Raw genomic sequence first — 21,583 nt, forward strand, 5'->3', positions numbered from 1 at the left:
CAATCAATTCTTCTGGAAGATTCTGAAACACCCTCCATTTTAAGTTAAAGCCTTTTCATCCTAAGCTTTTATTTCATACTTTATAAGACCATTTTGGGCTGAAGAGAAGTGTGTTGTAGTTATGTTGACACAGTTGGTACAGTCCTCCACAAAAGGGGTTATGTTGATATATTTTGATCAGTTTGGTATTGTCTGAAGAGAAATATAATCATGCCCAGATGCAAGCATACAGAGAAAATAGCAGTAGTAGTAGTAGCAGTAATAGTAGTAGTAAATCCTCATCTCCCTTTTATTCAAAGATTTATCTGCCAATCTTTTGTTGAAGAGACTATGTACTTGGTAGCATAACTGTGATTTGTTAAGCAAAGTACTAATCATACGTAGCTCTGAAATAGGGCATTTCTCTTAATTTAATAGACAGGTCTTTTTGCAGTCTAACTTTTCCAGTGGCAAAATCAGATAATTACTGAGACTAATCAACTTTGAAAATGGCTTTAGAAAAAAGAAAACAGATGAAACAGATGAAACTTATACTTCTTTAGTTCTTGCAAATACGTCCTTGCTGATGAAAAATGTTAGAGCAGAGGATTGTAATTTGGCTGTATCCAGACATAACAGAACTCTTCTGCCATTCTTACTGCACACACTCCAGGCTTCTACTCTGTCGTTTAGTATTTCCAAATGTTCTTGTAGTTCACAAGGGGTTCACTATTCTCTGATAGTGACACATATCTTATAGCTAAGGATAGCAGTGGAAAGCCAATTATAATAGCTTCCCTACTAGGCCCTGTGGTGGTTGAATCTCTGTAACCCTTGTGGCTCAGTTTTCTCTGAACTGCACTGTTAAATTTCTAAAGAGCCCGCCCTTCGAGGCAGTCACCATTTTCTGAATCAGAACAGATGAAGAACACTGTGGAGGAGACATACTGTGCTCTTTCAGGGGGATTTTATTCTAGTTACTTCTGCTTTTTTAAATCTCAACTTTTAAAATTAATTTGAGGTGAAGACACTTACACTACACCATCACTTCTCATTGCCACTAACTTTACAGAAGAGAAAATATTTGCTAAAACGTTCTATATATCTTGAGTCCTTCTGTTTTCTCTACCCTTCCTTGCTAGAAATGGAATGGTTAAAATACTAGATGCTGAAGACTGTCAACTGGATGAAACAGGGTATGTTCCCTGTAAATTATTAATTTCAAAATCTTCTTGAAGTTTAATGATATGACTCAGGATAAAAGTCAATTAAATCAAATTTCTTCTGACTGGCAGAAAAAATAATTTCTCATACATGGGTTGCTTCTACAGCAAGTGGGGAATTGCTTAAAAACCAAACACCAGTTTAATCTAGTAAGAATGACCTTGAAAGGACAAGAATGTGCTCTGGAGAAAAGCTATCCAGTAGCCTTAGAGGAAAGAAAAAAAAACATTAGGAGGTTTATAATTTAGCATTTTCTTTATTATTTGCTAATATAAAATCACATCACAAGCATTTTCAAGTAAAGAATAATTTTGTATGAACTTTAAATTTTTAGTCACAACAACAGTTCATGAATGTGATGAGTAGTTGTAGCCTGTCTTTCCATCCTATAAGGAGACCTACAGGGGAAATGTGAATTTTTCTAAAGATATTATTTCAATATTTTCAGTATAAAATAATTCACAACCCCCCCAAAAATTTACTTCTTTTTCAATCTCTTCATCAAACTGATTTTTTTTTTTCTTTACCAGACTTTGAGACTAAATATAACAGATTATAAACTATTACCCCAATAACATTTTAGAGAAGTTCTGAACTATTTTCTTTCTGACAATGAGGAACAGAAGAGGCACTAAGGAGTCTAGGTTTGTCTAGTCTGGAGAAGAGAAGGTTGAGAGGTTGAGGGGTGACCTTATTGCTCTCTACAACTTTCTGAGGGGAAATAGAGAGGGAGGTGCTGATCCCTTCTCCCTGGTATCCAGTGGTAGGACAAATGGGAATGGTTCAAAGTTGCATCAGGGGATATTTAGGCTGGACATTGAAAAGCATTTCTCTGCTGAGAGGGTGGTAAACATTACAAATTCAAACAGCTACATAGTATTACCTAATGCATTATTCTTTCTTCACAGAATTGTTAATCATTAATTTGAAAGGAATGGGTTCTAAACTGTTTATGCAACATGGAGATAGTAAGGAATACATTAATACAGGGAAACTCCTAACATAATTTAAATGGTTAAGCAGAAGATGGGAAGAATGAGTTCATCAGAATAATCTGGGACTGATGCCTTTAAAGAAAATACTTACAAACCAGTAGTTTAAATATGAGTAGTCTCTTAAAAAAAAAAAAAAAAATTGAAGTTAAACAATATGAAAAATGTTGTAGAATACTATCTGTCTGCATTTATAATTACCTATGTAATAAACTCATAATTTATTATCATGTAGTCCCCTTCTTTGTCCAAAGAAAGTTTAAGTTCAAAATAAAATCAGGCAGCTCAAAGCCTTCTGCTGTCAAATTTTTAAATACTTCAAGGAGAGAAATTCCACAGCCTTTCTGAGAAGCCCATTGCCATGCTTAACTGTTCTCAGGATAGTGCTTAATGACAACATTTACCTTACTTAATGTCATTTAACATAGATTTATCCTAAAATCATAGCAGAGGAATGATCAGTTGTATGACAAAACATAGGCAATTGTTGTGACCTTTAGTTATTAAAAGGGACAATTAAAAAAACCCAGAAAAATAGAAAATAATAGCTTGCTTTCTGAATGGACACAAATAACTTGAAAAAACATTTTGAATGGAGAAAATAGTAATGAAAATGAATCATTACATCATCAGTTTCACAAAATCAAACTCTACAAATGAGAACACTAAAAAGGAAATTATGTGGAAGCTCAAGTTAGACCTAGACAAAACTATTGCTATTAAAAGAATCATTTATCATTACAGCTGTTATTCAGCTACCAATTTATATTTCTATGCCTCACAGATGAAATAGTTACCTTTTGTATATTAAAATTAATTGCTGGTAGTTCTACAAATTTACAGATAAAATCCACATTTTTAAAAGATTTAATATTCAGTAAGTATCTCAAATTTGAGCTGACTTAAAATTTAAAAGCTTGACAATGTTCAGCCTAAGCTCCTGAGGAAGCAGTGATCACCATCAGGAGCATAAAACACCCCCAAAAGTTCAGACTCTACAAGACAAACATGGTAGTCAGCTCTATCCCAAACTGGTGACTCCTCACTGTATAAATACTTTTTATACAGATAATTCACAAATTTAGACTGACAAATTTATGCCTTTCTTCAGCTTAATGTGATTAAGAATTATATTTGGCACTAATTCTGTAACCACAGTTGAAAATTATATTAGAGAGTGTATCTGAAGAAATAAAAATAATATTCACCTACTACCCTTATATAGCGATAGTTCCAGAGTGTAACTACACTATCCTATATTTTGAAATACCAGTTCATTCTTTCTATACATGGCTGTGCTTACTACAAATAAGTTATATACTCGCAGGCCCCCAACAGCTGTTTTCAGAACCTACTTTTCTCTCCAAAAGAAAAACATTGTGAATTTATAGAGCTAGTGACCCTTATGATACATCTCAAGGTTTATAGTGTACAGACTAATTTTTTTTTACTAGAAAAGCATCGTCTGCTAAACAACAGTTGCATTTTTAAAAATATTTTAAATTGAAAGAATATATGCGCATGTATATGCAATCTCTTTAATATTTTTTTTACATACAAGATCACTCAATATAGTTCATAAAAATAATAGAACCAAATAACAGAGCATGGATGTGGTCAGTTTGCTAATTAAAGGTTAGTGAGCCATTCTTTATTACTTGACGAGGATTCACTCTTTGTACTGAATGCATTTGACAGTGTACAGATAGCCTACCTAGCCAAAAGCAGAAGATAGATGATGTTTCCTACTTCATCTGGGAAGAAACATCCTCTTAAATGTTTCATTAAAAAAAAAAAAAATTCCTCCCTATTCAGTTCTTCAGAGAACAGTTTTGAATGTCTGTTTCTGGAGAGAGGTGAATGATCAAACCTGCACAGAAATAAGGCTCAGCCTATCTTGAACAAATATCTTTTTTCTAGTGGATTTATTATTTTCTTAATCTTCCAGTTTGACTTGAACTATGCAAACTTCTGCCCTGAATGACTGCTAGATTCTTTCCCTTCCATATACTGCAGTTTGTGTCAGTAAAGGTTGCATATCCATTGTAGGAATGTCTTTAGGCTTGCAACTGGTTGAACTTGGGGACATGAAGCAAGAGCAGCATTGTCTCACTTGGGCTGTTGAATCAGGCGTAGTATGACTTCCCCTAATAAATCTAAGCACAGAACTATCTTTGATCAATTACGCAGTTGTGTATGTATTAAAAACATATATCAGCTGTGCTATGTATGTATTACAAGGTACTAAAACTTAAATCTTACATTAACTTCATAATTGCCCTTTTATCATGATTTTTTTTACTTAAAAATAAAAAAAATTTCAGGGAATTTATTATTATTATTCACAAGTATATCTGCTTACAGATTCTATTCATGTTGCTTCTGATTCTATCATAGCTGATATCAGCCATTATTTTTTTTTAATTCGTGAAGTAAAACTTCATTTTGAAGTCTTTTCTCTAACAACTTGCAAAATTCTTAATATCTCAGCAATCTTGAAAATTATCAATATTTTAAACAATGTTTTAAAATAATAAATAGCATTGGTACTTATCCTTTCAACACTTTAAGACACATATCAAGCCTCAGATATTTCACAGTCTTTTCTCCTATCAAACTTCTGCTTGAACCAGAAATAGGTACTAGAATGACTAGAAAGTTTGTTATAAATGTATAGTTATAAAACTATTCCTTCAGTTAGAGAACATCTAAAGATACAGTCTTTAAGAGACAGAGTGTGGCCTTAGGATAAAAGGTTACGATAGTATAGTAAATTACCATCAAAATAGATATATAAAGAAATTTTCCCTAAAATTATTATTGAAATATAAATAATTCACATTGAGATGCCAAAGAAAGTGTAGATGTATAAGACAATTATGTTTCTCATGAAAACAAAGGATTTCTCCTCTAGTATTTAATTTTTTCATATCTCTTACTCTGCATATTACTATGTAGTAGAGAAATATTGCAATGAACATTCCCACTGAAGCTATAATTTTTAGCTGATAAATTAGGTTATATTTCTTCCCCTTTTTCCTCCAAGGGACATTGGAATAATGGATATTTTAACCTTCATCACAGCCCATTCACCCTCCAGCTAAAAGAAAATGACATAGAAAAATATATCTCTGAGCATTCAAAGTTTGTATTAATATAGTGTTTAATGCAAGAGGAAATAGATTTTTTAAAAAAATATTTTAAAAAATTACATAATAAGAGGCAAAAAAAGGGTTCTTCCTTCTAAACCCATTTAAACACTGCATCAAATTCAGAAGTCTTTTCACCAGTTGCCAACCCTAAGTACTTGATATCTCAAAAGCATGTACTAAGCTTCACATTTCCATGTAGATCTGTAGTGAAATGCAATTTTAATGTTTTACTCTTATCATTTAAAGACCTATGAGTATTTGGATGAATTTCTACCTGCTTTAAAATTTTTTTCTTCAAAGTAAGATATACAGATACATTTTTTTTTCTTTCATAAAGTGTAAATAGAAATTAAAATTCTGATTTCCTGTCTCCCACAAAACACTATGACTCATATGTTACCTAGGACATGAAAAATCACATGGATTTTTAGATACTTATTTAGCTTACAAAAAATTTTGTGAGTTTCACTGTTGTCTCTCCAAAGCCATGCTCTTGGTACTTCCTATTTCAATAACTGTGCCAGTTGCTATGAATTTTTATTTCTTTACAATGTTGTCCTCTATTTCACTTAGCTGAAATGCCCTTTTCTGCCCATATTGCCTTTCTAAATCTTTGAATCTTTGAATCTTTGTCTTTGAATCTTTTTTTGGATCTTGAATTTTCACAATAGATCAGTTTCAAACTATTAATCATGAAAAAATAAAAAATAAAGTATCACATTACGCCCATAGAATATATTAGCATATATTGTCATCTCTTGGTCCCCTCTTCAGAATACAAAAATGTAGATTAAAATAGATAAATATTTTTTCATAGAAATATTTTTTATTTAATTTTTACCTTGCACCTAATAAAGATTTATACTACGTCACCTCATATAAAATTAATTCTTAGATAGAAAATGAGCTCAAAATTATTTTTCTAAATAAGTATCTTAAAGGCTGATGATGCGTTGGTTTTTTTAATAAAAATATATTTTGCTTATTTTCACTGTAAATTACAAAAGTGATATTGTAGAGAATGAAATAGATTATAACTCAATCTAATTGCACATTCTTATTCTTGGTTTCTTTAAAAAAGAAAAAAGCTTCGCAATACACTATTATACTTTGAAAAGTATTCATGAAAGTACCCATTTCTAATTTTTTTTTCAAATTGTTCACTGTAAAAGTCAGATATAGAATTTAATTACTCTTTTATTGGATAATACTTTGATACTTTGCATTAATCAATAACAAGGTGTCATTTGTCTTCATGCTGGTCAGTAAGATTTTTTTGGGGTCTTCAGAAATGAGTTACATTCTTGTCTAGTTTGATTAGCCAAAGCCAGATCTATGTCATCTACACAATGTGGTCACAGTTTACCTGTTAGTTTAAAGCAGATTTTAAAAGCAAAATAAGAGACAGAAAGACTCCAGTTAAAAATAAAAGAAATTAAAGCAAGCAAGAAACTTTCTGTTGTGTTTTCACTGAATTGAGCAACTCAGCCCAACACAACTCCTCACTCATTTTTCCCCTGGTGGAATAAGAAAGATAATCAAGAGAGTAAAAGTGAGAAAAAAATTCCATATTTAAATAAATACAGTTTGATAGTTAATGAAAAAATCTGTGCTTGCAGACAAAGCAAAACAAGGGATTTATTCACTGCTTCCCATCAACAGGCAAATGTTAAGCCATCTCCAGCCAAGAAGAGCTCCATCACGCATTCTGGTTACTTTGTGAAGACTGTCCTGGTTTGGGCCAGGCTAAAGGTAATTTTCTGTCTTGTAATTTTGCTTTCAGCTAAGTTTCTTGTAAGTAGCTGCACTTGCTGAAATTAACAGCAAGTTTCTCAGTCAGTGTCTGCTTCTAGGACTGATAACACTCGATGTTTATAGTTACAGCCAGAGACTGGTGTGCAGAGCCAAGGCCACTGCTCAGCTCTGAGGAGCATTTTCCCCTCCAGAAGGAGAAAAGGAATAGAGGTCACACCTGCAAACCCTCCCTTAGGAAGGAACGGACAAGATAGATGGACAAAATTGACCAGAGTATTCCATCCCATACACATCATACTCAGTATAAATTCGAGGGATCACAAAGGTCAAGCCCCTTCTTTCTTCCCCTTCTTCACCTGCCCCTGTTTGCTTTGGCATTCTGGGAAGATTCTGTCTGTTCATCTGCCTGTGGTCCTGATCCATGCCAGCCTGAATCTGTGTGTTCCTGCCTCCAGCTCCTGACTGCTGCTGACTCCAGGATTCCAGCCTGGACTTTCCCAGGGCTGCCCTGCAGCCTCAGTGGTGACGTAAGAGTTACTGGGGGAAAGGGAGAGGAACATAGTATCAATTTTCCTGTAATTTGTCTATACTTAGTAATTTTTCCTTTTTATCATTACTGTTTCATTAAAGCTGTGTAGTTTAGTTTCCAATCCATAAGTCTCTCTCCCTTATTCTCTCTCCTTCCTTTATCAGGGTGGGCAGGAGATTAATAGAGAGCATCTGTCATTCGGTTTAATTGCCGGGCCAGTGTTGAACCGTGACAAAGACAAACACCAAAACTGCAAACGTCCCTCTCGTTCCTTCTTCCCCAGTTTTTATTACTAAGAACATTGTCATCTGGTATGAAATATCCCTTTGGTCAGCTAGTGGCAGCTGTCCCAGCTCCCAATGTCTTGTGTACCTTCAGTACACTCACTGGTGGAGTAAGAGGTAGGAAAGGCAAAGGTTTTAGCACTGTGTAAGCATGGATTATTAATTGGTAAACAGTCTCTGTATTATCAACATTGTTTTGATAACAAATCCAAAACACAGCAAAATGCAAACTGCTGTGAAGAAAATTAACTCTATCCCAATTGAAACCAATACATTTAAGGCAACAAGAAGACTAATCTTGTTAAGAATAATTTTTTCTCTTCTTTTTTGAAACTTGAAATTTCATAAAGCAACTATTAAAGGTTTTAAAAAGCATAACCTATCCACAATATAAATACCTTAAACAGAAAACAGAACTCAGAACTTAATCTTTTCTTTTCCATCAGACAGAATATACACAACTGAACAGCATGAGTTCTGTAGAGCAATGAGGTGAAAGTCAATACCACAGAGAATCTTTCTGAGAAAAACTGCTTAGCTATATAATTTTTGAACCATTTTATGCTTGCTGTTTACTATGATATGCCATTCTGAACAAATTATTTTGAAGTGAGTCCAAACTGTATGACATTATTCTGTACAAAAATACATTTTGCACTCAAAGTGTTCATAATTCTACAGTAGGGATCATGCTAAACTCATTTCTTCCAGGAAAAGATAGCTACACTGGGCTTTATTGGTAACTTGACCACTGTCAAACAGCTAAATTATGGGAGGTCCAAACTTTCTGCTCCAGATCTATCATGTGATGAGGAGTGGCATTAATTTCATTAGCACATGATCCAAGCTGTGAATTAGGTGTTCAAAATCAAATTAAGACAAAGACAGCAATCTCTGTATGTTTGTCATGATTGATTAATGTCACTTGCATTAAAAAAGGAATTTGCCAGAGCATCTAGGAGATATATTGACCTGTGTTCAGGGAAAGAGAAGGTCCAAGGGAAGGAATCAGAGTTCCATGTTTTCCAACTCAGCTAAATACCCTAAGCATCAGATTCTGTGTTGTCTTCTGTACTATCCATTAATGACTTTCACATGCCTCGTTGCAAATAAAAAGTCTGGAATTTTTTAACCAAGAATTAGAAGTCTTTATATTTATAACACTCTCCTGGTATGCAAAATATCTTGCACCTCACTTAATCTGAATGAAGCATAGAATCAAGGACCTTTCACATACTGTATTTCATTTAGTTCTCCACAGATTCATTAATAGATAGGTATTAAACTTATCAGACTGGATAAACCAAATAGTCTGTAATAAATGTTAAGCATCCAGTTTAAAAGCGGCCATCTCTGCAGATTTTTGGAGACATTAACATTTCTTCATTGGAATCATAGGGTAATCATATATATTACAATGGCACAAAAGTGAGTAATATTTTAGTGAAGTAGCACCTAAGTTAGCAACCTAAATTAATCCTAATGGATACTATTTGAGCTAAAAAAGCTTATAAACTGGAAATTTATATGTTTATCTACTTCTACGAAGGTGTAGTTAACTCTGTTACTTTTATTTGAAAGAGAATTCCCACTAGCAGAGAGTAAAAAAAAAAATAAAATAATCTGACTGTGTTATCTGATCATATTTGACACCTTGTTCATATCTTCACTTGGAAGACTTACTTATTGACAAGATAATCCATGTAAAGTATTCAAGTTACTTTTTCTTAACACTTTTTTATTGCTACTCAAAAATTCAGAGAAGGCAGCATCACCTTGACTGAATGTCACATGACCACGTTTCCAAATGACAAAAGGTCCCATTGCACACAAGCATATGACTTTTGCTGATACATACACATAGCAAAGTTTTCAGTATATATTTTGAATTTGAAGGGCTATTAAACTGCAAAGTAAGACAACACCACACTCTCTAGGTATTAAGGTCTCACATTCCAAGGACCTGTAAAATAGGCTTCAGCAGAAAAAGAGATGCTACTGAAATAAATGGACACATGTACACTGCTTGGAACAAGTAAACTTGATTCAACATCTTAAACAACAGTTCTATTGTTTTATCTCTCTTCATCATTAACAGTAACCAATAGGGGGTAAAGCAGTTTGCTATTTAATGAGTTATAAATGATCTAATTAAATGTCTCCTTGCAATTGTCTTCACACTTCATTAGTGAGGTGGCTGTTTATTAAGCTCAGGAATTTATTGCCATCCAAACAATTCATTCAGTTTTAGTTAAACTTATAAAGGTTTTGATGGAATTATTTGAATGGTGATTTGAAAATCTAGTTGAAAATATTTTCTTAAATTATTTATTCTTCAATAACACAATAATTTTTCTTGAATGTATTGAAAAAATTATGGAGGATGTGAATAGAGTATGTGTTTTACATATTATTTTGCCAAGTGTATCTTCTAGACCACCAAGATTCCTTTCTCTGTTTAACTTTGAAATATGAAGAAAATGGTATTACTTATAAGGACACTTATTACTTGAAGGACACAGTCAGTGACCTCTTGAGCTGCTTGGACCCCCACAAGTCTATGGGACCGGATGGGATCCACCCAAGAGTGATGAGGGAGCTGGCAGAAGAGCTCGTCAAGCCTCTCTCTATCATCTACCAACAGTCCTGGCTCACGGGGGACATCCCAGATGATTTGAAGTTGGCGAATGTCACGCCAATCCACAAAAAGGGCCGGAAGGAGGACCCGGGAAACTACAGGCCCGTCAGCCTGACCTCAGTGCCTGGCAGGGTTATGGAGCAGATCATCCTCAGTGCAATCACACAGCACCTGCAGGATGGGCAAGGGATCAGACCCAGCCAGCACGGGTTTAGGAAGGGCAGGTCATGCCTGACCAACCTGATCTCCTTTTATGATCAGGTGACCCGTTTGGTGGATGAGGGGAAGGCTGTGGATGTGGTCTACCTGGATTTCAGCAAAGCCTTTGACACCGTCCCCCATAGCATTCTCCTGAAAAAGCTGTCAGCCCACAGCTTGGACAGGAGCACCCTGTGCTGGGTTAGAAACTGGCTGGAGGGCCGGGCCCAGAGAGTGGTGGTGAACGGGGCTGCATCCAGTTGGCGGCCGGTCACTAGTGGTGTCCCCCAGGGATCAGTATTGGGCCCAGTTCTGTTCAATATCTTTATCGACGACTTAGACGAAGGGATTGAGTCCATCATCAGCAAATTCGCAGATGACACCAAGCTGGGAGGAAGTGTGGACCAACTCGAAGGCAGGAGGGCTCTGAAGAGGGACCTGGACAGACTAGAGAGCTGGGCCGATTCCAACGGGATGAGGTTCAACAAGGCCAAGTGCCGGGTCCTGCACTTTGGCCACAACAACCCCATGCAGCGCTACAGGCTGGGGACAGAGTGGCTGGAGAGCAGCCAGGCAGAAAGGGACCTGGGAGTCTGCATCGACAAGAAACTGAACATGAGCCAGCAGTGTGCCCAGGTGGCCAAGAAGGCCAATGGCATCCTGGCCTGTATCAAAAACAGCGTCACCAGCAGGTCCAGGGAGGTGATTCTTCCCCTGTACTCAGCGCTGGTTAGGCCACACCTCGAGTACTGTGTCCAGTTCTGGGCCCCTCAGTTTAAGAAGGATGTAGAGGTCCTGGAACAGGTCCAAAGGAGGGCAACCAGGCTGGTGAAGGGACTCGAACACAGGCCCTATGAGGAGAGGCTGAGAGAGCTGGGGCTGTTCAGCCTGAAGAAGAGGAGGCTCAGGGGACACCTCATTGCTGTCTACAACTACCTGAAAGGAGGCTGTAGCGAGGTGGGAACTGGACTCTTTTCACAGACGACCTTCAACAAGACAAGAGGACACAGTCTTAAGTTGTGCCAGGGGAGGTTTAGGTTAGATATTAGAAAGAATTTCTTCACGGAGAGGGTGATTAGGCTATGGAATGGACTGCCCGGTGAGGTGGTAGATTCTCCGTTCCTGGAGACATTTAAAAAAAGACTGGATGTGGCACTCAGTGCCATGGTCTAGCAACTGCTCCGGTGGGTCAAGGGTTGGACTAGATGATCTCTGAGGTCCCTTCCAACCCGGCTAATTCTATGATTCTATGATTCTATGATAAAATATTTGCATGATCTTAATAAATCAACTGACCACCTATGGACTAGTATGACCATCATAAGACACAGTGAACACAAGAAAATTATATGCTCAGTGGAATTTGAATTATTGTGTTATGAGTATTTTGTTTTAATTCATTGCTGAGCTTATGTTTTATGACAGATATTAGAGGAATAGCTTAAAAGATAGACTGTGAAAAATCAAGTGAAACCTTTTGGAAGCAGCTACTGCCAGTTCCTATAGATCAGAAGTTAGGTCAGGAACACAGAAGCAATTCAGCAATTAAATAGTTAAAAAGCTTGCTATTTAAAGATTCTAAAGATTTACTCTCCTCTGATTTTATGTATCTGCTTTGTCATATAGAACTAACAAACAAAACTTGTGTTGTTCAACAAATACTCCCTTGAACCATGGACAAAACTAAGCCAACTCAAAGTTTATCTTTGAATAGGCAGTGTGTTAATTTGTTGAATGTAACATGGATGCAAGGTCAGACTGCAGATTGCTGGTTTTCTTTATTGAAGGATAAAGATTATAGTTTCCTCTCTTTTGTTGTCTTTTGTGAACATCATAAAAAATTGAATCCTGAAAACATTTTTTCTAATATTGGATTAGAGTTCCAAAATTCAATGTTAAATCCTTCACTAAAAAGATCTATTAAAAGGTAACCAGTTTTCCATGTAATTATCAAATTGTCACTTTAATATCTTCAGGAACTCATATATATATGATAGATAGATATGATATGATTTTGAAAAACAGGCAGCTGTATATTTTTAAAGTATACATTAAAGACCACTGGGAAACCTTTTATTAAAAAGTATACATTAGGGACACTGAAACTTTGTACACAATATGTTTACATGTGATGAGAATTTTTTTTAGAAATTGTATCTATCTGATATGGAAACACATTAAGGAATGAGAAAACGGAATCTGTGATATCTTAATGGTACAGGCAAAGAAATTATTCCAGAAGGCAAGCTAAGCCCAAAGTGAATTAGAGACTTAGTAATTATGTGCTAAGAATACACATTCACCAATCCTCAAGCCAAAATTCAGTGTACACCTACATTTTGGATTTAATTAGATTTTTTTAATCACAAAAGTAGAACTATATTTACTTATTTCTCAAGTTTCTCTCTCTCCATTTGATTTAGGAGAGTTGGGTCAATTAGTAATGTTTTCTTCTATGAGAGCTCTATTATTCCATGAGGTCCCTATCAGGAGAGATATCAATTGATAAAAGATTTAGTGGCAATCTGATGATCTGTGTCAGACTCTCTGACAGTAGACCAGCAGGGATTAACATCTTTTAAATTAAATCCTGAAAATGGAGATAGAATACATAGAAATACATAAACATTTTTCTTCCTTCAAACTTTTCCTTTTACATCCATAAAGGCTCATATTTTTTCAGACTCACACAAGCATGCACATTGAAAAAGACCTCCAGTGGTCACACAGTCAAAGGCCTTACACAAAGCAGATCCACTTACAGCAGGTTGCTCAGAATAATAGTTAGCCAAGTTCTGAGTATCCCCAAGGATATAACTGGGAAGCATCTTCCTGATTTCACTTAGTAAAGGATCTACTTTTTATCAAAATTTCCTGTATTTCAATTTTTGCCAATGTATTTTAGCAAAGTTGTATTTTGTTCACTGCATGCCTCCAAAAATTCTGGTTTTGTTGGTTTTCTTTTGCTGTTTTTTTTTTTAATTCTTTGTTTTGTTTAATGCTCTACTACTGATAGTTGTAGACACCAGTAAGATGCCTTCATTTTCAAAGCTGAACAAACTCAGACCTCTCAGCCTCTCTTTGTACACCATGGCTTACAGGCCCTTTATATTTTAATGGCCTTCTGCTACACTGACTCCAGATTCTCAGTATCTTTTTTGTACTATGGATCCCAGAATGGACACAGACCTCCACATGCAGCCTTCAGGCACCAAAGGGAGTTAATCACTTCCCTACATCTGCTGGAAGAGGAATAAGGAATCAAAATAATTGTTCTGGTGACAGAATTTCTCCTTCAGATCTTTGTTTCTGTTTCTGTTTTCTAGTTCTGTTGTGTCACAGAGTCATAGAATCATGAAGGGTGGAAAAGACCTCTAAGACCATCAAGTCCAACCACCAAATCAACACCACAGTGCCAAATAAACCACGTTCTGAAGTGTCATGTCTGCATGTTTTTTTAACAACTCCAGGAATGGTGACTCAACTATGACCTGGGCAGCCTGTTCCAGTGTTTAACATTCTTTCAGTAAATAAATTTCCCCTAATTTTTGCTCCTCTGGTGAAACTTCAGGCCATTTCCTCTAGTCCTATTATTATTTACTCAAGAGAAAAGGCCAACACCCACCTCCCTACATCCTCTTTTCAGGTATCTGTAAGATCTCATCTCAATCTCCTTCATAATGAACAATCCCAATTCCCTCATATGCTCTACAGAGGAAAGGTGTTGTAGATCCTTCACAAGCTTTGCTGCCTTTCTCTGGACATGCACTAGCAACAAAATGTCTTGTAGCTGGGGGTCCAGAACTGAACACAGTTTGACCTCAACCAGTGCCAAGTACAGGGACATGATCACTTCCCTACTCCTGCTGGCCACTCTATTTCTGATGCAGGCCAGGATGCTGTTGGCCTTCTTGTCCGCCTGGGCACACTGCTGGCTCATATTCAGCTGGCTGTCAAACAATACCCCCATTTCCTTTTCCACCAGTCAGCTTTCCAGATTCTTCCTGAGCCTGTAGCATTACGTGGTGGTGTTGTGACTGAAGTGAATGACCTGGCACTTGGCCTTCTTAAACCTCATACAACTGGACTTGGCCCATATAGATCCAGACTGTCCAGATCCCACTGTAAAGTCTTCCTATCCTCACTGAAAGTAGGATCCCACCCTGAAACCTTTCTACCCTCACTTCTCTACCTTCTAAACTAATACAGATAGCTAAGCATGAGCACATAAATTAGAACTTCTTGGGAATATCCCAACTCTGCTTCAGGAAAACCAGAGTTATGGAATGCATACAGTTTATTCATAAAAATAAACTCTTTAAAGAAACAGGAATGAAAAAGGATAGGAGAGGACAGTGGGTTTGGTTTTTTTTCTTCTCCTTTCTTTCTGAATCTACCTTGCTGAAAGTCATCAGATGAAGCAAAGACATAATAAACTGAAAAGTGCAGGTTGGTACTGATATAATTGGTAAAAAAACCAAACAAACTGCTATAAAAGTAAACATAGTCATCTCATTACCAAATATGTCAGTATAGGGAAGTACAGGAGGAAACATACAGCAGGGCTACAAAAAGGAGAATTGCAAACCCTGTTTTATTTATATGAGTTTGCTGTTGATCCACCAAATGGTTCTGGCTGTCTATAGTGTGTGGTATGCACATGCAAAGAAACCAAGCAGGGTCCAGATATCCAGAATCAGAAGTGCTAGAATATTGCAAACATTGGTTAGAATATAACTTCAACTTTCCATAGTTTCTTTGTACAGTAACTTCTAGCCATATGTCAGAATAACTGAGTAAGAACAAGAAAAATCCTAAAGAAGTGTTTTCTTTCAAAGTTTCTTCATCTCTTATGTTTTCCATCAACAAAACATCTAAACTATCCATACCCAAATGGTATATATATATCACTAACTTTGTCTACTTGTTCAACTTTCAGATGGGAGAATCCAGTTCTGAAGAATTCCTGGAGAAATGACTAAGTAATATTGAATACTGACTGGTAACTATTGGATGAAATTCATCATTAACCTCAGGAACTATGTATGTGATTATGTCTACAGATCAGGAGTTCAAAAACAGACATATGCTACTACAATGTGTTGGTCACCTTCACAGCTTGATTTTAATTTAACTGTCATCTAATTTTCCTATTCACAGCTCTTCCCTTTCAGGTTTTGTACCTTTCAGGTAATTCCAATATGCCATTTTTATAATCAATTTCCTGTAGCAACTCTACAGTATGCATATTTCTGTATTCTTTTCTACCCCTGTTCTTAAAAAAAGTGGATTTGAATTATTTTTCCTTTCTAAATTTTTCCAGTTTGTCAAAATATTCTTCATGATGAAGTTTGCTCAGTGTTCTAATCATCTATCACTAACTAATTTATAATATTAAAAATCAAGGAATATGTGAGTTTACTTTCCAATTTTATTTCTGTAGTTAAGTGTTGCTTTATATTTTAGTTGGTAAAATACCTTGAAGCTTACATCTGGTTTGCTATGCTCTTCACCCCCAGTCTTTATTGCCAACAAAATTCCCTACATATTTCAGATGGTCTTTCTGATTTCCCCAGGTGGACAGCTGGGGAATATCTACAATATTCTTCAGCTTCATCCTGGAGATCAGACAGAATGTACCATCAAAAGCACAAATAAGAACCAAAAGCACCATTAAGGACCAATATTTAAAACTGAATCCATCCTTAATATTTCAGCTTTAGTCAATGGAGTGGGGCAGTCCCATACACTTAGAAGGTAAGAAAAGGGGACCGGCTTACAGGCATATAAATATAATGTATTGTCTCCTGGAAGACACAGTCATTTTGACTAATGAAAATGAACAATAAAGCTCATTTTAGCTAACATTAATCATTCAGGAGACAAATATCTACAGCTCAATTTGGCTACCCACAAAAGGACATCAAGTGATGTTTCAAGTTCCCTAGGGTATATGAAATATCCTCACAGGACTACCAGAAAAAATGTAGGACCAATAGAAGGACCACGCTCTTTTGGAATAGCTAGAATACCCCAAACATCTCAAAAGCACTAGGTTCCCAACTCCCAGTTGAGATGGAATTGAGCACCTATATTACACTTGGTATTTGAACAGGTCCCTGCTCTGCTCTTCTCTTATGTCACCACATTTTCGCTTGTAGTTTTAGGTTGTAACTCTGTGATAAAACCCCTTCACCATTTATCTTACAGCTTTTAATTTGTAAATTCATATTAAAATAAATAGTTCCTAGAAGTAATAGTCCTTTTCATATCTTATAACTAATAACTAATATATACGCACAAAGCTTTACAATCAATTATCATGCAACACTCAGCATCTAATTAAGCCGCCCCAACTAACATTAATACAGACATAAACAGAAATTACCACTGGGGACCTTGACGGAGTCTCAATGAAAAGTGTAATTGTACTAGTGGGAAAAAAATAAAAGTCATTATTAATCATCATCATCTTCACTGTGATCATCATATGGTCTGTTGGAGAGGATGGCCAAAGGATGCTTGTCTGGTAACCCTCTTCTAATCTGGCTACTGTAGAGACATTTCCCTTTATTTTTCTCTTTTCCTTTCCTTCCCTTTCCTACTTTCTGCCTGTTAGTTTTAAATTGGGCCATGTCATCAATTACAGTTCCTAAAAAACAAATTTTCTTCATTTAAATTATTCCAATTTACCTTGTGCAACAACTGTGCTATCACTCACAGACCACTGAACTGTAGAAGCAACAGCACAAAGGAAAAAGGGAAAGGAAGCTGGTATGACAGTGAGTTGACTTGATAGAAAACTGGTTCCATATATCAAAATCAGACACCAAGAAAGGCTTTCAGGTTCTTCAGTGTGTATGAATTTCCATTAGATAATCCACTACCTGGAATTTATAACAGCTGAAAAAGCAGATGGAGATAGACAAAATCTCCTTCAGTATTGCATTGATAAAAATTAGAAAAAAATAGTAATCTATAACTTCCTTATTTATTTCCCCTTAAGCATTATATTTACAATTTTGCCACTTTTTTGCCATTCCTGTTTAACATCTTTATTAATGATCTTGAATTGAATGAACCTTCAGTAAGTTCTCAGATGACACCAAACTGGGAGGGACAACACCTGCTGGATGGCAAAAAAGATTTACAGAGCAACCTGGGCAGGGTGGGTGATTGGGCTGAGACCAACTGGATGATATTTAATAAGGTCAAGTGTTAGATCCTCTATTTAGGTCACAACAACCCCACGCAACACTACAGGGTTGGAGAAGAGTGGCTCGAAAACTGCCTGGCAGAAGAAGACCTTGGTGTAGTGATTGACAGTTGGCTGAATGTGAGCCAGCAATGTGCCCAGGTGGCCAAGAAGGCAAATGGCATTCTGGCTTGTATCAGAAATGGTGTGACTAGCAGGAGTAGGGAGGTAATCCTGCCCTTGTACTGGGCACTGGTGAAGCCTCACCTTGAGTACTGTGTTCAGTTTTGGGCACCTCAATACAAAAAGGACACTGAGGTGTTGGAGCAAGTCCAAAGAAGGGCAACAAAGCTAGGGAAGGGCTTGGAAAACATCCCTTATGAGGAGAGACTTAGGGTGTTGGGGCTGTGTAGTCTGGGGAAACGGAGGCTGAGGAGAGACCTTTTCACTCTTTACAAATACCAGAAAGAAGGTTGTAGTGAGAGTGGGGTTGGTCTCATCTCACTGGTAACAGATGACAGGACAAAGGGGAAATAGCTTCAAGTTGTGTCAGGGGAGATTTAGGTTGGATATTAGTAGAAACTTCTTTACAGAAAGGTTTGGTAAGCACTGGAACAGGCTCCCCAGGGAGGTGGTTGTGTCTCCATTCCTGAATGTGTTTAAAAATTATCTGAATGTGGTGCCGGGAGACATGGCTTAGTGGTGGGTAATCAGAAGTAGATAATATGGTTAGGACAAGGTTGGACCCAATGATCTTGAAGGTATTTTCCAGCCTAAGCAATTCTTTGATTCTATATGCCAGTCAACCTCACTATGCTAAGGTACATGGAAATTAAGGAGGTGATTTGCAAGAGCCAACATGGCTTCACCAAAATCATATCATGCCTTTGAAATTTGGTGGCCTTCTATGAAAAGGTTACAAGGTGGATAAGGGAAGAGAAATTGACATAATATACCTAGACTTGTGCAAAGCATTTTACGCTGTTCCTTATGACATCTTTGTCTCTAAATTAAATAGACATGGACTTGATGGATGAGCCACTTGGTGGATAGGGAACTGGCTGGATAACCACACTGAAAGACTGTAGTCAATGGATCAATGTTAAGGTGGAGACCAGTGAAGAATGGTGTTCCTCAAGGATTGATAATGGGACAGGTGCTGTTTAACATCTTTACTGGAAACACGGACAGTGTAATTGAGTGTAACTTCAGTACATTTGCTGATAACAATAAGCTGTGTCCTTCCCAACATGCTGGAGGGAAGGGATGGCATCTACAAGGACTTTGACAGGCTTGAGACGTTTACCCATGCAAACCACATGATGTTCAACAGGGCCAAGTGCAAGATGCTGTACTTGACTCAGGGCTACCCCAAGAACAAACACAGGTTGGGCAGAAAATGGGTGAGGGGAACTCATTGGGGGTACCCATGCCCACTCTGTGGGATGTAATGCCATACCCACTCTGTGGGCTATGATATTTGGTTTGGTGCCCATATCTGGGGAGCTGTGCTTACTTTGTGAGATGTGACAGTGCTACATCCACCTTGTGGGTCTTGACAGATTTGTTCCTTTTTGCCTATAACATGATTCTGAGTGTAACATTCTGGTGCTCTTCTCAGAGTAGCTGAAACATTGCCACAAAGCATTGGCAAATGTTAGGTTGGTAGACATCCTTCTCTAAATTGTCTGTCTTTCAAAGCAAGTTCTCCTCTGTGAGGAAAACCAGATGTGTGCATCTAACTCAGGCTCCAACCATGCCAACATGCAGAAATCTTGATCTGGAACTAATAAGATCTTATACTTATGTGACAACCCAGATGAAGCCTCTGTCTTTCTGTGAGAGCCATTTGTATATCCAGTGATGGATAAGACAGTAGTACAGTAGTAGGTTGCTAGGCCTACCTCTGACACGTTATTTAATAGAATCTTTTATTTAACTGTAGGTAAAAATATTTGTTTTCTGAAGTAGTTTTCCCACTCTATCTTCTTTTTCAAAATTATTGCTGCTCACACTGCACAAAGTAATTTGTATTATCATCGATAAATTAAAATGGTCTTCTCATGCATCAGCATGCAGATCACTACAATTAATATGTGGCCAATTAATTGTAAAGAAAAGCATTTGTAAGCAAGGTTTTGTGAGAATTTCAATGTAAATGTGGTAATAGGAATAATTACTAGTAATCTGTGTCTTACTACTTTCTAATACCCATGTGATCAAAAGGCCAGTCAATTAACATTTAACCTACTTATCTATGTAGGATTTTTTAAATAGAATTTTATTTTCCAGGTACTATTTTTGCATTTTCCAGGTAGACTATATCGTGTCAAATAATTACTGGGTAATCTTATATATATTGAACAATAAATAGTAACACAAGAACCATTTTATTTAAGCTATTAAAATGATTGTTGCATAATAATTTTGGCCAGCAGCAAACTTTTAAACAATTTAACATCTACAGCCTAGAAGAGAAATTGAAATAAAAGGCACATAATAGCTTGTACTCCAGTGTTATACTATATCAAATACTTGTCTAATACATGATATATCTAACTTTCCATAATTTTAGAAAACAATATATTCACTAATATCAATATCCTTAATATTACAGAATGCACATTATCTTAATGTTTCTGTATCACCATCATGTGAACCTTAGTGTGGTTTGCAGTTATTTCTTACCTTTTTTATATCAGTCATTCTTTGACAGTTTTATGAATTAGTATGAAACCTAAGTGTAAGTGTTTTTAGCAGTGTATTTGGTTTTGGCTAAAATAGAGTTAGTTTCCTTCATAGTAGACTACAGGGAGCAATGTTTTGAATTTGTGACCAAAATAATGTTGATAATACACCCATGTTTTAGTTCTTGCTAGATAATTCTTCCACAATATCAAGCCTTTTCTGCTTCTCACTTTACAAGTGAATAGGCTGAGGGTGCACACAGAGAGAAGCTTTTAACCAAGGACTGAAGTGACAAGAGAAGGGACAATAGGGAAAATGAAAGACAGCAAGTTTAGGCTGGATAAAATGTTGAAATGTTTACAGTGAGTGTGGTGAGATATTGTAGAAAGCTGCCCAGAGAAGTTATGTATGCTCTATCAGTGGAAATGTTCAAATCAAATTTGGTGGGGTTTTTGATCAATCTGATCTAGAGAAAAATGTCCCTTTCCATAGCAGGGATATTGCGCTGTATGATCTTTAAAGATCCCTTCTGACAAAAAACATTCTGTGATTCTGTGATTCTTTGATTCTATGGTTCTAGGAAACTGGGAGATTCAGGAGAGCTCACCCCAAATGATCAAAGGGATATCCCATACCATATGAAGTCATGGTTGGTAATGAAAAGGAATTATACCATTTGTCTTCCCAAGTAATTGTTACTTCTGATGGAGCCCTGCTTTTTTGGAAATGGCTAAATATCTGCCTGCTGCTGTGAAGTAGTGAATCAATTCCTTATGCTATTAAACTGTCTTTATCACAACCCATGTGTTTTCCCACTCTTACCTTCCAGTTCTCTTCCCAGTTCTGGTGTGGGGATGTGACTAAATGTCTGTGTGAGGTTTAGCTACCTACCAGGTCTAATCCACAACAAATAAAAATCTGTGGAATATTGCATTTTATCTCTTTTTTT

The sequence above is a fragment of the Calypte anna genome, chromosome 1, assembly GCF_003957555.1.
Source record: "Calypte anna isolate BGI_N300 chromosome 1, bCalAnn1_v1.p, whole genome shotgun sequence".
NCBI lineage: Eukaryota > Metazoa > Chordata > Aves > Apodiformes > Trochilidae > Calypte > Calypte anna.